Genomic DNA, 15,328 nt, shown 5'->3' with positions numbered 1-15,328 from the left:
TTCACAACAATATTCATTCTTTCATATAAATCAAAACAATCATACTCATTCAAATTCAATTACATATTCTGATTTTGAAATCGCATAATTCAATTCGAAATATAACCAGTATCATCACTCTTAGATTCCTATATCTTTCAAAGCTATACTTTGACTTCAAAACTGTGTTAGAACATCATATGTATTAACGATTACAATATGTGCTCAAACCCTTCGAAATTCCTGAAGACACTTCAACTAAGGAACAATCGAGATGATGATCCAACCACATGTTACCCACAGTTATACACCTAAAAAACTCTCAAAACCCAAGTCATAGTTCGACACATATTCGTGTTAGACCCTTTGGCATTTACTAGCTAAAATAACTTTTCAATTCCGTTTCAAAATAGACAGTTTTGTCACAGCTCCAGCAAGTCATCTTTGACTTCTCAATCAAAACAGTCTTATTATAACCTCGATAGATACGTTGCCCTTTCGCCAACGTTACCGGAGAATCGTTTATATTCACCACATTAGCAATAAACTTACCAACAACTTCATTGATCTTTGACTTTCTAAAAAAAAATCATTATAATTATCGAAACCCTATCATATACTCATTCGTACCTTATAACAAGAATTGCCATACCAATTATTGAGAATCAGCAATCAGTATTTTGAAACCTCGCAGCTTGTCTACATCAACAATTACATATACACACAACGTCTACCTCCAAGACATACATTCTTTGAATGAGAAATTTCTGAAAAACACTCTAAACTGCGAACCAGTTCTCGAAATTTTGAAAAAAGCTGATGAAGCAGCAAAAACTGTAAACGACCTTAACAGTAAAAAGTTGGATGATAAAGGATAGTATATTGGCAAAGCTCAGAAAAAGGGAAGCTTTGGAACTGGAAAACTGATTGAGCAAAATATGAAGGAGGCTGTGGACAAATCATAAAGGCTGAACCTGCCTTCAAAGAATCCAAATGATCCAGTACTTGCTGAAGTCATTAACGAATACCTTGCTCCTGACTCTAAACCCCTGCGGACGATATCCTTCATCATCCTCTGATATTAGACATTCTTAGATATCATCGTATCTTTCATTATAAATATCATCCATACTTCTGAAGATATTTTTATAATTATTCTTATCTGAAATCATTTACCTCTTCGCGCTATCTGTATTATATCATAAAAGAAACTATTTTAGTTTCTAAATTCTGAAACATTCGAGTTTAAAATAGGAATATTCTTGAAGAAGTGTTGGGAGCTGAAGCATGAGTTAGTATAATATAATGACACTTGATCAACGTGATTATATTACAGTAATTCATGCTGAGTTTCTAAATGGAACATGATGATTCACAGTTCATAACGTCATCATGTGCTATGTTACACGACTCTTGTATTCTCTTTGATCTCTAAATATCAAGAAAATATTTCTTGATGATTCGGCCTTTTCCGAGGTATTCTGGTAATTTGACAAGTCAAGATCGTGTCATTACAATTTCCTTCCTAGAACATTAACAATGTTCATTCCGAAATTTATATCTGCGAATTCTGGACCATTACAAGCGGTGCTTAATCGCAAGAAGAAGAAACGAAAAGACAAAGCTCCGAACTAGAAATGGGAGTATAAATCATAGCAAATAGAAGAGAGCATTAACTGTGGATGACAATGATTATAGAAGAAGCAAGGACTTTGAAATATAAGGGGAGATATAAAACCCAACAACAACCCAAAAATCACAAACCGTATATATCAATGCATATAGCAATATAAAGACACGGGAGAACTAAAAACACTATAAAACCAAGAGTATAGTAGAAGTAAATAGATTCTTCCGGAGACAGATGAAAAAGAAGAGCGACAGATATGAAAGTGAGGAGTATATCAAGAATCAGCACTGGATGAAGCATATTGACAAATACTTTAAAATATGAGTTGAGAAGGTGTGAGTTGTAAGAAAACAAATGAGGTGGATTTATAGTGAAATATCCGACAAAGAAATAAAAATGGATTACCGCATTAATTCGAAGAGGATTATAATTTCCTTAATCGCCGAATAATCAAATCCAATATAGATTACAAAGATTTTCTTTTCGGAGATCAATCGTGATGACGTCAAAAGATACGACGAATCACTATTATCTTATTTCATTCATTTACGATAACTTCACTCATACGCTTCGAGTAATCGAATTATTTTATCCATTCTTCTTGAACATGATAAAACTCTCTAATCGTTATAATAACATTCTCATTGTTAGTCATGACGACCTCTATCAAATTTCGGGGACGAAATTTCTTTAACGGGTAGGTACTGTGACGACCCGGAAATTTCCGACCAAATTTAAACTTTAATCTTTATATTATTCCGACAAGATAAGCAAAGTTTGTTAAGTTAAATCTCAAGAATTTTAAACTGTGTTCATACATTCATTATAACCTCGACCAAATTCCGACGATTCACGAACCGTTATATATAAATAGATATGTATATGTATATATATATATATTATAACTTGAGAATACTAATAAAGTATTAAACGTATAATACTTTACACGAACGTATTTGTTTCAATATGATTTTCGACAAAAAAAATATATTAAATGATTGAATTATCAGAAACATTGAATTATGATTACAAGTCTCTGTTGAGAGGTCCACTATGATTTGAGAAAATCTATTCCTCTTAACGATATTCAGAATAATTTGTAAAGCTATTTATAAATAAAAATAAAAAGTGTCATTTACGAAAGTTAGACAAAAGTTAGTGGAGAATTGGTTTCCATAATATTCTATTAATCTATTTTCAAACGTACAAAGACGTTTTCAGTTTAAAAAGAACTTTATTATTAAAATGTATATAACTTTTATAAATATCTAGAATCACTTTTGACAACTCATTACTTAACCAGTATAATAAATATAACGATATTTATATTTTATTTCATTAAATATATATAACGATTTAAATTAATATTATATATATTTATACGCGTATTATACATACATAGTTTTTTATACTTTTACTATACTTTAACTTTACCTTTACTTTACTTTAACTTTACTTTAACTTTAATAATTCACTTTAATAATTCATATTTTAATAATTCATTTTAATAATTCACTTTAATAATTCATACTATAATAATTCACTTTAATAATTCATACTTTAATAATTCACTTTAATAATTCATACTTTAATAATTCACTTTTATAATTCAAAAATCTATTATAAATAGAATTCAATAGGTTTCATTATTTCATAGAAACTTGAAAATATATTTCTCTAAATTCTCTCAATTGATATATATATATATATATATATATATATATATATATATATATATATATATATATATATATATATATATATATATATATATATTTGCTCTGTATTATTTCAAGATATTATTAGTATACATAAAATATTACGACGGAGTGCTGTCCGAGTGATTTCAAAATAGTTTTTTTGAATGAGTCGAAGCTAAGGAAATTATGGGTTTTAGCTATGGAGGTGATGGGTATGGTTCATGGGTATGCTCGTGAGGTCAATCTAGTGTTTATCATCTCCGTTGCGTCTACGTACTTTCCTGCAATATTGAATCTCAATATTGATACGTTCGTGAATCCGAGGCCAACCTTGCACTTATTAAATGACGTTATATGTATTTTTACTACGAAATACAGTATTGTGAGTTTCATTACTCCCTTTTTATATATATTTTTGGGCTGAGAATACATGCGCTGTTTTATAAATGTTTTACGAAATAGGCACAAGTACTAAAACTAATTCTATGTGGGTTTAAACCAAAAATATACCCTTAGCTTGGTAACATTAAACTACTTGTCTATGTACGGTAGGCGCGAATCCTAAAGATAGATCTATTGGGACTGACAAACCCCATCCTAACTATGGGATGCTTTAGTACTTCGAGGTTATTTTAAACACACCTGATCTGGTGTACTTCAGAGGGTAAAACATGAACGTTAAGGCTTGTTACCGGGTGCCTACAACTTATAGAATACTTTTATACACTTGCGAGTGTACATATATTTATAAACGGAAATCTTGTGGTCTATTAATATATTGAAATGATTGTTATGATAAACCTGTGAACTCACCAACCTTTTAGTTGACACTTTAAAGCATGTTTATTCTCAGGTATTAAAGAAATCTTCCGCTGTGCCTTAGCTCATTTTAAGGATATTACTTGGAGTCATTCATGGGATATTTTGAAAGACGTTGCATTAGAGTCATTGAGTTCATCAAGATTATTATTAAGCCAATTATAGTTGGATGTATTATGAAATGGTGTGCATGCCGTCAACTTTCGTTGTAAAGAAAGTTTTTCTTCTAAAAACGAATGCAATGTTTGTAAAATGTATCATATAGAGGTCAAATACCTCGCAATGTAATCAACTATTGTGAATCGTTTATAATATATATGAACGGGTCCTTTCATAATCGAATTATTTTATCTATTCTTCTTGAACATGATAAAACTCTATAATCGTTATAATAACATTCTCATTGTTAGTCATGACGACCTCTATCAAATTTCGGGGACGAAATTTCTTTAACGGGTAGGTACTGTGACGACCCGGAAATTTCCGACCAAATTTAAACTATAATCTTTATATTATTCCGACACGATAAGCAAAGTTTGTTAAGTTAAATCTCAAGAATTTTAAACTGTGTTAATACATTCATTATAACCTCGACCAAATTCTGACGATTCACGAACCGTTATATATAAATAGATATGTATATGTATATATATATATTATAACTTGAGAATATTAATAAAGTATTAAACGTATAATACTTTACACGAACGTATTTGTTTCAATATGATTTTTGACGAAATTAAAAAAATATATATTAAATGATTGAATTATCATAAACATTGAATTATGATTACAAGTCTCCGTTGAGAGTTCCACTATGATTTGAGAAAATCTATTCCTCTTAACGATATTCAGAATAATTTGTAAAGCTATTTATAAATAAAAACAAAAAGTGTCATTTACGAAAGTTAGACAAAAGTTAGTGGATAATTGGTTTCCATAATATTCTATTAATCTATTTTCAAACGTACAAAGACGTTTTCAGTTTAAAAAGAACTTTATTATTAAAATGTATATAACTTTTATAAATATCTAGAATCACTTTTGACAACTCATTACTTAACCAGTATAATAAATATAATGATATTTATATTTTATTTCATTAAATATATATAACGATTTAAATTAATATTATATATATTTATACGCGTATTATACATACATAGTTTTTATACTTTTACTATACTTTAACTTTACCTTTACTTTACTTTTACTTTACTTTAAATTTAATAATTCACTTTAATAATTCATACTTTAATAATTCACTTTAATAATTCATACTTTAATAATTCACTTTAATAATTCATACTTTAATAATTCACTTTAATAATTCATACTTTAATAATTCACTTAAATAATTCGTACTTTAATAATTCACTTTAATAATTCATACTTTAATAATTCACATTAATAATTCAAAAATCTATTATAAATAGAATTCAATAAGTTTCATTATTTCATAGAAACTTGAAAATATATTTCTCTAAACTCTCTCAATCGATTTATATATATATATATATATATATATATATATATATATATATATATATATATATATATATATATATATATATATATATATATATATATATATATATATTTGCTCTGTATTATTTCAAGATATTATTAGTATACATAAAATATTACGACGGAGTACAGTCCGAGTGATTTCAAAATAGTTTTTTTGAATGAGTCGAAGCTAAGGAAATTATGGGTTATAGCTATGGAGGTGATGGGTATGGTTCATGGGTATGCTCGTGAGGTCAATCTAGTGTTTATCACTTCCGTTGCGTCTACGTACTTTCCTGCAATATTGAATTTCAATATTGATATGTTCGTGAATCCGAGGCCAACCTTGCATTTGTTAAATGACGTTATATGTATTTTTACTACGAAATACAGTATTGTGAGTTTCATTTGCTCCCTTTTATATATATTTTTGGGACTGAGAATACATGCGCTATTTTTATAAATGTTTTACGAAATAGGCACAAGTACTAAAACTAATTCTACGTGGGTTTAAACCAAAAATATACCCTTAGCTTGGTAACATTAAACTACTTGTCTATGTACGGTAGGCGCGAATCCTAAAGATAGATCTATTGGGCCTGACAAACCCCATCCTGACTATGGGATGCTTTAGTACTTCGAGGTTATTTTAAACACACCTGATCTGGTGTACTTCAGAGGGTAAAACATGAACGTTAAGGCTTGTTACCGGGTGCCTACAACTTATAGAATACTTTTATACACTTGTGAGTGTACATATATTTATAAACAGAAATCTTGTGGTCTATTAATATATTGAAATGATTGTTATGATAAACCTATGAACTCACCAACCTTTTGGTTGACACTTTAAAGCATGTTTATTCTCAGGTATTAAAGAGATCTTCCGCTGTGCATTAGCTCATTTTAAGGATATTACTTGGAGTCATTCATGGCATATTTTGAAAGACGTTGCATTCGAGTCTTTGAGTTCATCAAGATTATTATTAAGCCAATTATAGTTGGATGTATTATGAAATGGTGTGCATGCCGTCAACTTTCGTTGTAAAGAAAGTTTGTCTTTTAAAAACCAATGCAATGTTTGTAAAATGTATCATATAGAGGTCAAATACCTCGCGATATAATCAACTATTGTGAATCGTTTATAATGTATATGAACGGGTCCTTTCAATAAGCAAACACTGGATTCACCAGCTCCGCGATCGCGGAGCTATGCTCCCTAACTAGGCCGCGATCGCGACACCCAAATATCCAGCTCATGCTTAATTACTGTGATGACTCAGGAATTTCCAACCAAATTTAAACTTGAATCTTATTTGGTTTCGATACGATAAGCAAAGTCTATAGTATTGAGTCTAAAAATTTTGAACTGTTTCATATAGTCATTGACCTTCGACTACTCTCGACGATTCACGAACAATTAAGTGTAAATAGATATGTGTGTATGTATATATAAATAATAATTCGAAATATAATTTGAAGTATTATATGTTGTTGTTAAAAAAATATTAAATTAATAAAAATAAAAATAGGATATTATAATAATAATTAGTATTTAAAATATATCTACAGATATAAATAATTGTATATTAAAAATAAATATTAAATGATGATAATACTCGTTTGATGTTTCGATTGATATTAAGCAAGTTAAATTCAAACTTATGTAATTTTAAAATAAACGGTGATACAAAAATGAGTTATATACGTTATAGGCTTAATAAAAGTATATTTAAGATCTAATTAATTAATTTTAACATTTTTTATATTTTACCCATAAATTATAGGGACAGTTGATGTAATTTTTATTTAATAGTTAATGATCGAATTTCATACCATAATGACCAAAATAAATAAATATAGTTAATTTAAAAATATGGGATTTTTTTCTGAACACTTTTATCCGCCACTTATTAACAACGAAGTACGAATTTATCAATAGTAGACGACGGCTAAGAAATGATACGTTTATAATTCTTTGATTGTTAATATATTATTTATTATTATTATTAATTATTATTAAATCATTACTTTAGCTGTTATACCCGTGAACCAGGATTGATTAATCAACATGTAATTTGGTTGTTTCCACTATATATACATATTCATACATGTGGGGATAAGAACTCAAAAACTCAATTGAGTTTCTCATTTACTCCTTCAGTATCGAAAACAACTCATCAACCATCATCTACGCGTTTTATAATTTCAACCACCACACGACCATGAATACTATCACTGCTATGTTTCTGTTTTGGTTACAACTCAAATAATCTCCATCATTTTTTTTTCTTCTTTCCACCGCAGCAACTTTCACTCGAAACACCCACTACTACCATTACCCTCCTTGCTTGTTCACAACTTCACGACAACCCACTTCTACCCTACAATCACCCTCTAACACCCATACCAATCATCAACTCAACTAACTTGCAACATTAACGGTTTCTAGAACCGTCCTCACGACACACACACAAGTAAGCAATTTGTTTCCTTATTATATCTCATACTTCGAGATACAAATCTGTCACCAACATCACTACCACAAACTACCACTAAACAATCAGAACCACCATGGAAACATGAATTATCGCTGGTTTGGTTACTCACAATTAAAAATCTCAAGTTTTATATATATGCATGAGATATATATGCATGAGAGATAGGTATATATAGAAACCATGACCACTTTTCTTCACTTTTTATTTTCTTTCCTCATGAACAACCACTTAAACCATCACCAATTTTGCTCGACAAGGACCAACGAAGACCACCTGCTCAAGCTCGCTGCTGCACACTATATTTTTCTGTTTCATCATCGAAACAAAATCGTTGTTAATGCTATACCGCTTATTTTTCTTCCTGATCGAACGAGCTCGTCAAGACCCACTTCCGTTGTGTGCTGCTCTACATGCTTGTAATTCTAAAGAAATATGAATATGTTAAAAATTCTTTATAAAATGCTTTAAAAAAAAAGGGGTAAGACATATGTGGTGATGGTGGGACAACTTAAAAATTATTGAACGACAAAATTTGGTTAACAAATTGGACTTGTTATTAAGATGGGGCCAACAAAATGAGAAGTTTCATTTTTTTTTCTTTAAATGTGGAATCCCACTAGAATTACTACATCGAGAATCTGGCCAAAACAAAGAAACAAGGGAGATTGCTTTTGATCTTTTCGGTTGGGGAAAAGAAAAAGAAAACCGTAACATTTTTTTTTCTCTCTCTTTCGGTTGAGGTTCATCAGCAGGCCATGAACAAATTTTTTTCCTTTCTTTTGGACTCATTAATTCGCAAGTTGGACATCCATATAGTTTGTCAATTTGGGACGCTTAGTTACTTCTTTTGTTGGACCGATATTATTGGTGTGTTGGGCCACCGCATACCCAGTTTTCATGTTGGGCCGAGACCCATCTGAAATCATAATGAAGATGATAAAAAGTTAGTAGCGGTTAAATCAATAAACTTACGAAGTAATTCAAGAAAGAAACAAGCAGAGCTATGGTTAGTTGGTTTTCTGTTAAGCAAAAGGTCCTGGGTTCGAAACCAGGCTATATCTTACATTTTTTTTAATCAACAAAAGATGCTGTCAATAGTGGGCCGGTTGTTGGGCTAGAATTCCAAAATTGGGATTCATTAACGAGTTAAATAGATTTGGGTATTGAGTTTGATCAGAAATTGGGCAGTAGCTCAGTTGGTTAAGAGTGTTAGCGGGGAGCTGGAGGCCGAGGGTTCGAATCTTGTCTGGAGCACTTCTTTTTAGAAAAAGCTTGGAGAGGGTATACACTTTTATTTTATTTCTATCCTTATTATTATTAGTAATACTATCAAAACTATCATTCTAACAAATAAATATTTTGTACATTAAAAATACATGTTACATAACTATATTAAAATTACATATAACAAATTATTGATTTTTGATATAATACCAATTACAAATATATATAGATTAATATAAGTATGTGTATAAATATTAATAAGTTTACAAAATAAATATATATAACATATAACTGAAAATATAACATACCAATTTGTTCGATTCCGATTACATGTGTTAATATATATATAAATGATATAGGTTCGTGAATCCAAGGCCAACCTTACACTTGTTCATAGATGTTATATGTATTTTTACTACAAAATATAGTATGGTGAGTTCATTTGCTCCCTTTTACTCATTACATTTTTGGGCTGAGAATACATGCACTGTTTTAATAACTGTTTTACAATATTTATATGTGTGAGTTTCATTACTCCCTTTTTAAATGCTTTTGCAATATATATTTTTGGGACTGAGAATACATGCGCTGCTTTTATAAATGTTTTACGAAATAGACACAAGTAATCGAAACTACATTATGTGGTTGGATTATCGAATCGAATATCACCCTTTTTAGTCTGGTAATCTAAGAATTAGGGAACAGACACCCTAATTGACGCGAATCCTAAAGATAGATCTATTGGGTCTAACGATCCCCATCCAAAGTACCGGATGCTTTAGTACTTCGAAATTTATATCATATCCGAAGGGTGTCCCGGAATGATGGGGATATTCTTATATATGCAGTCTTATTAATGTCGATTACCAGGTGTTCACCATATGAATGATTTTTATCTCTATGTATGGGATGTGTATTGAAATATGAAATCTTGTGGTCTATTTAAATATTGAAATGATTGTTATGATAAACTAATGAACTCACCAACCTTTTGGTTGACACTTTAAAGCATGTTTATTCTCAGGTACGAAAGAAATACACCGCTGTGTAATTGCTCATTTTAAAGATATTACTTGGAGTCATTCATGACATATTTCAAAAGACGTTGCATTCGAGTCGTTGAGATCATCAAGATTATTATTAAATCAGTTATAGTTTGATATATTATAAAATGGTATGCATGCCGTCAACTTTCGTTGTAATGAAAGATTGTCTTTTCAAAAACGAATGCAATGTTTGTAAAATGTATCATATAGAGGTCAAATACCTCGCGAGGTAATCAACTGTTGTGAATCGTTTATAATCAATATGGACTTCGTCCGGATAGATTAGGACGGGTCCTTTCAATTACCTCGTGGGCTGCCGACAGTTTTTAATATATATATATATATATATATATATATATATATATATATATATATATATATATATATATATATATATATATATATATATATATATATATATATATAATTATATATATATTATATTATATTCTCGTGTCTAGTTAACACATAATTTTGCACCGATGACTTGTACGTTGACGCCCGACTTATGTCCCGATTCCGGTTTTTCGAACATTACTTCGTACGCTTAGAAAACTAGTACTATACGTTTCACGACAAGTACCTTTATAAATAATTAGGCTTAAAACCTCGATAAACTATATCACTCGAAATATAACTTGAACGTTCGAGTGTTTTGGTCATTTTCTTCATTAAATCATCGTCTCGTTATATATACACTTTACCATTTTCTGAATATTGATAAAAAGGACAGATTTCTTAAATCACAGTGAACCTCACAACAGAGACCCGTAATCATAACACAATGTATCTAATAATTCAATCATTTGGTATTATCTTTTAATTCCGTCGATAAATATATTGAAACAAATATGTTCACGTAAAGTATTATACATTTAATACTTTGTTAACGTTTTCAATTAATATTACTATATATTATATATACATTTATACATATCTATATAATATATTACTATATATTATAGTTTCAAAATTTTTGAGGCTCAACATTACAGACTTTGCTTATCGTGTCAAAATCATATAAAGATTAAGTTTAAATTTGGTCAGAAATTTCCGGGTTGTCACAGTACATACCCGTTAAAGAAATTTCGTCCCGAAATTTGATTGAGATCGTCATGGCTGACAATAAATATGTTTTCATGACGAATACGAGTTGAAAATTTAGAGTTTTATAATTGGTGATTAATATGGATAAAACAATTCGATTATGTGAAGATCACGAGTGAAGCTACCATAAAAGAGTGAAATGAAGAAAATAGGGATTCGTCTTATCTTTTGACGTCATCATGGTTGATATCCGTATTAAAGAAAATCTTTGTAATCTATATAAGATTTGATTCTTCGGCGATTAAGGAAATTATAATCCTCTTCGATTTAATGCGATAATCTGTCTCAATTTCTCTGTCTGATATTTTACTATAAATCTATCTCCTTTGTTTCCTTATTTTCACATCTGCCATCTTCTATACTTTCTTCTTTAATTCATACTTCCAAAACATTCGTCAATATGCTCCATCCAGTTCTAATCCTTGATATATTCTTGACTATCACTTCTGTCATTCTTCTTTTTTGTCTACCCCCGGAGGAATATGTTTACTTCTACTATGCTCTAGAATTCATAGTGTTTTTAGTTCTGCCGTGTCTTTATATTGCTATACGCATTGATATACACGGTTTGTAATTTCTGTGTTGTTGTCGTACTTATATTTTCCCTTATATTTTGGAGCTCCATGCTTTCCTTTTCTCTTCTCGACTTTAAGTAAACCTAGTAATGGTCCAAAATTCGTAGGTATGGAGTTTCAAATGAACATAACTAATGTTCTAAGCAGAAAAAGGAAATGTAATAGCACGATCTTGATTTGTTAAATTACCAGAAGTTACGGGAAAAGATAGAACTATCAAGAAAATATGTTCTTGATTTGTTTAGAGATTTTGTAGAATGTAAGAGTCATGTAACATGGCTCATGATGACGGTATGGTCTGTGAATCATCATGTTCCATTAGAAATTCAGCATGACTTACTGTAATATAATCACGTTGATCAAGTGTGATTATATTATACTAACTCATGCTTCAATTCCTAACACTACTTCAAAAACATTAATAATTTGTCTCGAAGGTTTACAGAATATAGAAACTAAACAGTTTCCTTTATGATGTAACACTGATAGTGCGAAGAGATAAATGATTTCAGATAAGAATAGTTATGAAAATATCTTCAAAAATATCGAGGATATTTATAATGAAAGATACGATAATATCTTAGAATTTCTAATATCAAAGGATGATGAAGAAGATTTGTCCGCAAAGGTTTAGAGTCAGGAGCAAGGTATTCGTTAATGAGTTCAGCAGATATTGAATTATTTGGATTCTTTGAAGGCAGGTTTAGTCCTTGTGATTTGTCCACAGCCTCCTTCATGGTTTGCTCAATCCGTTTTTCAGTACCAAATTTTCTTTTTGAGCTTTTCCAACATACTATTCTTTATTGTCAAACTTTTGACTGTTAAGGTTGTCTATAGTCTTTGTACTTCATCAGCTTTTTCAAAACTCAAAGAATTGATTTGTAGACTGGAGTGCCTTTTCAAAATTTCAGAATTGAAGTACGTAAGTTCAGGAGTTAGACGTTATATGTATACATATATTTGTTGTCGTGGAAACGCTGCGAAATTCGAGAATAATGATTGATGCTTTCTGGTATTTGGTATGGCAATTATCGTCAGAAGATACAGATGAGTACATGATAGGGTTTCAATGAATAATTATAGTGATTTTTCGAAGAGACTTACGCCAAAGAGTAACGAGGTTGCTGGTACATCTGCTGATAATGTGGTGGAATATAAAAGGTTCCCCAGTAACGATGGCAAAAGGGCAATGTATATATCATAATTATAATAAGGCTAGTCCGACTGAAAATTAGAAGTTGACTTGCTGGAGCTGTGACAAAATTGGCTACTTTGAAAAGGGATTGCAAGTTAATTTTGGTAGTAACACTGTCAGAGAATCTAGCACAGATATGTATTAAAATTTTACTTATGTTCTGAGTGTTCTCTAGGTACATAACCATATGTATAAATTCTTCTTTTTCGTAGATAACATGTGGTTGGTTCATCTTCTCGATTGTTCGATAGTTGAGGTGTCTTTGGGAATTTTGAAGGGTTTGAACACAGGTTGTCATCGTTAATATATATGTATAATGAAGTCGTCGCGAATCTTGAATGGGTCGAATATCTTTCTGTGTTTTAAAAGTGATATTTCTAGTATAGTTTGGATTCAAAGTATGATTTTTGAAAGATGTAGGAATCTAAGAGTGATGTCTTCTGTTAAATCTTGACTTAGATTTCTGATATGTCCATATTCAGAATATGTAATGGAATTTGTTATGAAAATGGTTGTCCTGATTTTTATGAAAGAATGTATATCGTTGTGAAAGTAGTGAGTATAGTTAATGATTATTGAATTAGAATTGAAGAATGTACAGTGTAACATATTAATTGTGAACTTAAATGTGTTTCGGGTATTACCTACCCGTTAAAATTTCACAAGTAATATTTTTGTACAAATGACTTTTTATTACAGCCTTGATAAAAATATATATATGTATGTATATTTTCTACAGATGTAACACAGATTTAATGAGTTAATATTAAATTAAACTCATTTGATATACGGTAGAAACTAGGATTGAATAATCTAAAACGTTAGATATTACATAATTTTCGCATAGTATTTTCTTCAACGTAATTGAAATTATGAATCAATAATTCGTTATTTGTCGATGAATGATGTTGGTGTTCATGGAATCCTTGTGAACTTCGCAAACACGAACGATGACTTCTAGAAAGTTTTGAGTATATCGAAAATGAAAGTGTGAAATCAAACATATACCCGAACAATACAATAGGTTTATTATGACATGAAATTTATTGAGTTGAAGCAGAGATTAACAATTCTTAAGTTGTTAACGAAGGATGTATATCATAGCATATTAGTAATATGAATTAACCGAGTAGTATATACCCTTTTAAAATTCACACGTAATAGCTTAATATGAAAAGATATATTGTGGTTTAAAAATTTATATATAAAATATACATATAAATTCTTCAGAGGTAATGAGTTAATGCTTCATAACTCATTGATACAATATGCTCATTGTTGATTTGTGATAATGTCGATTATTATGGAACTGGCAGAGCTTATGATGTCGTAGGTGCTGTTGGTGCTGGTGGTGCTGTCGGTACTGCTAGTGCTGCTTGTATAACAAGTCTATTTTGTAACGCACGCACCATTCATGTAGGGGTTTCTATTCTCCCCTCTATTATTTCTATCCATCCACTCATCTTGATTTACGGTTATGATTAGAATGAATAATCTCTAAAACTTTAGAGATTACATAATCACCGTAGAATATTTCTCCAATGAAGTTATGAATCAATATTTCATCGTTTGTTGTTGGTATTCCTTGGTATCTACAGGATGTATGACATTAATGATCGTGGGATAGATTGTGATGTTGAGGTGTAGGATGCGGATGTTGGTGGTGGTAATGGTACTGTTGATGTTGATGATGGTGGTACTGTTGATTCCAGTGATGCTGCTGGTGCTTGTGGTATTGAGACTTGCGATGTGGATGTTGTTGGTTGTACTGTTGTTGTTGTTGTTGTTGGTGCTTGTAATCTTTGCACAATATTTTCCAAAGCCACTACTAGAGAGCGAAAAGACATCTTTCCTGGCAAATTCGCACCACGCACCAAACACCACCGATGGTTCGTGGTGCTTGGTGTTTTGTGTGTTTGGCCAAATTCGTATTTTTTGACTCATAGCTCCGATTTAGTCACCATTTTTTAAATCGTGTCTTTTTTCGAGATCTATCCGTTGGAAAACTGCCGTAGGCGGTTTGTCCCAAATATTTTTCGAAAC

The sequence above is a fragment of the Rutidosis leptorrhynchoides genome, chromosome 5, assembly GCF_046630445.1.
Source record: "Rutidosis leptorrhynchoides isolate AG116_Rl617_1_P2 chromosome 5, CSIRO_AGI_Rlap_v1, whole genome shotgun sequence".
Lineage (NCBI taxonomy): Eukaryota > Viridiplantae > Streptophyta > Magnoliopsida > Asterales > Asteraceae > Rutidosis > Rutidosis leptorrhynchoides.
This window is presented reverse-complemented; position numbering follows the sequence as displayed.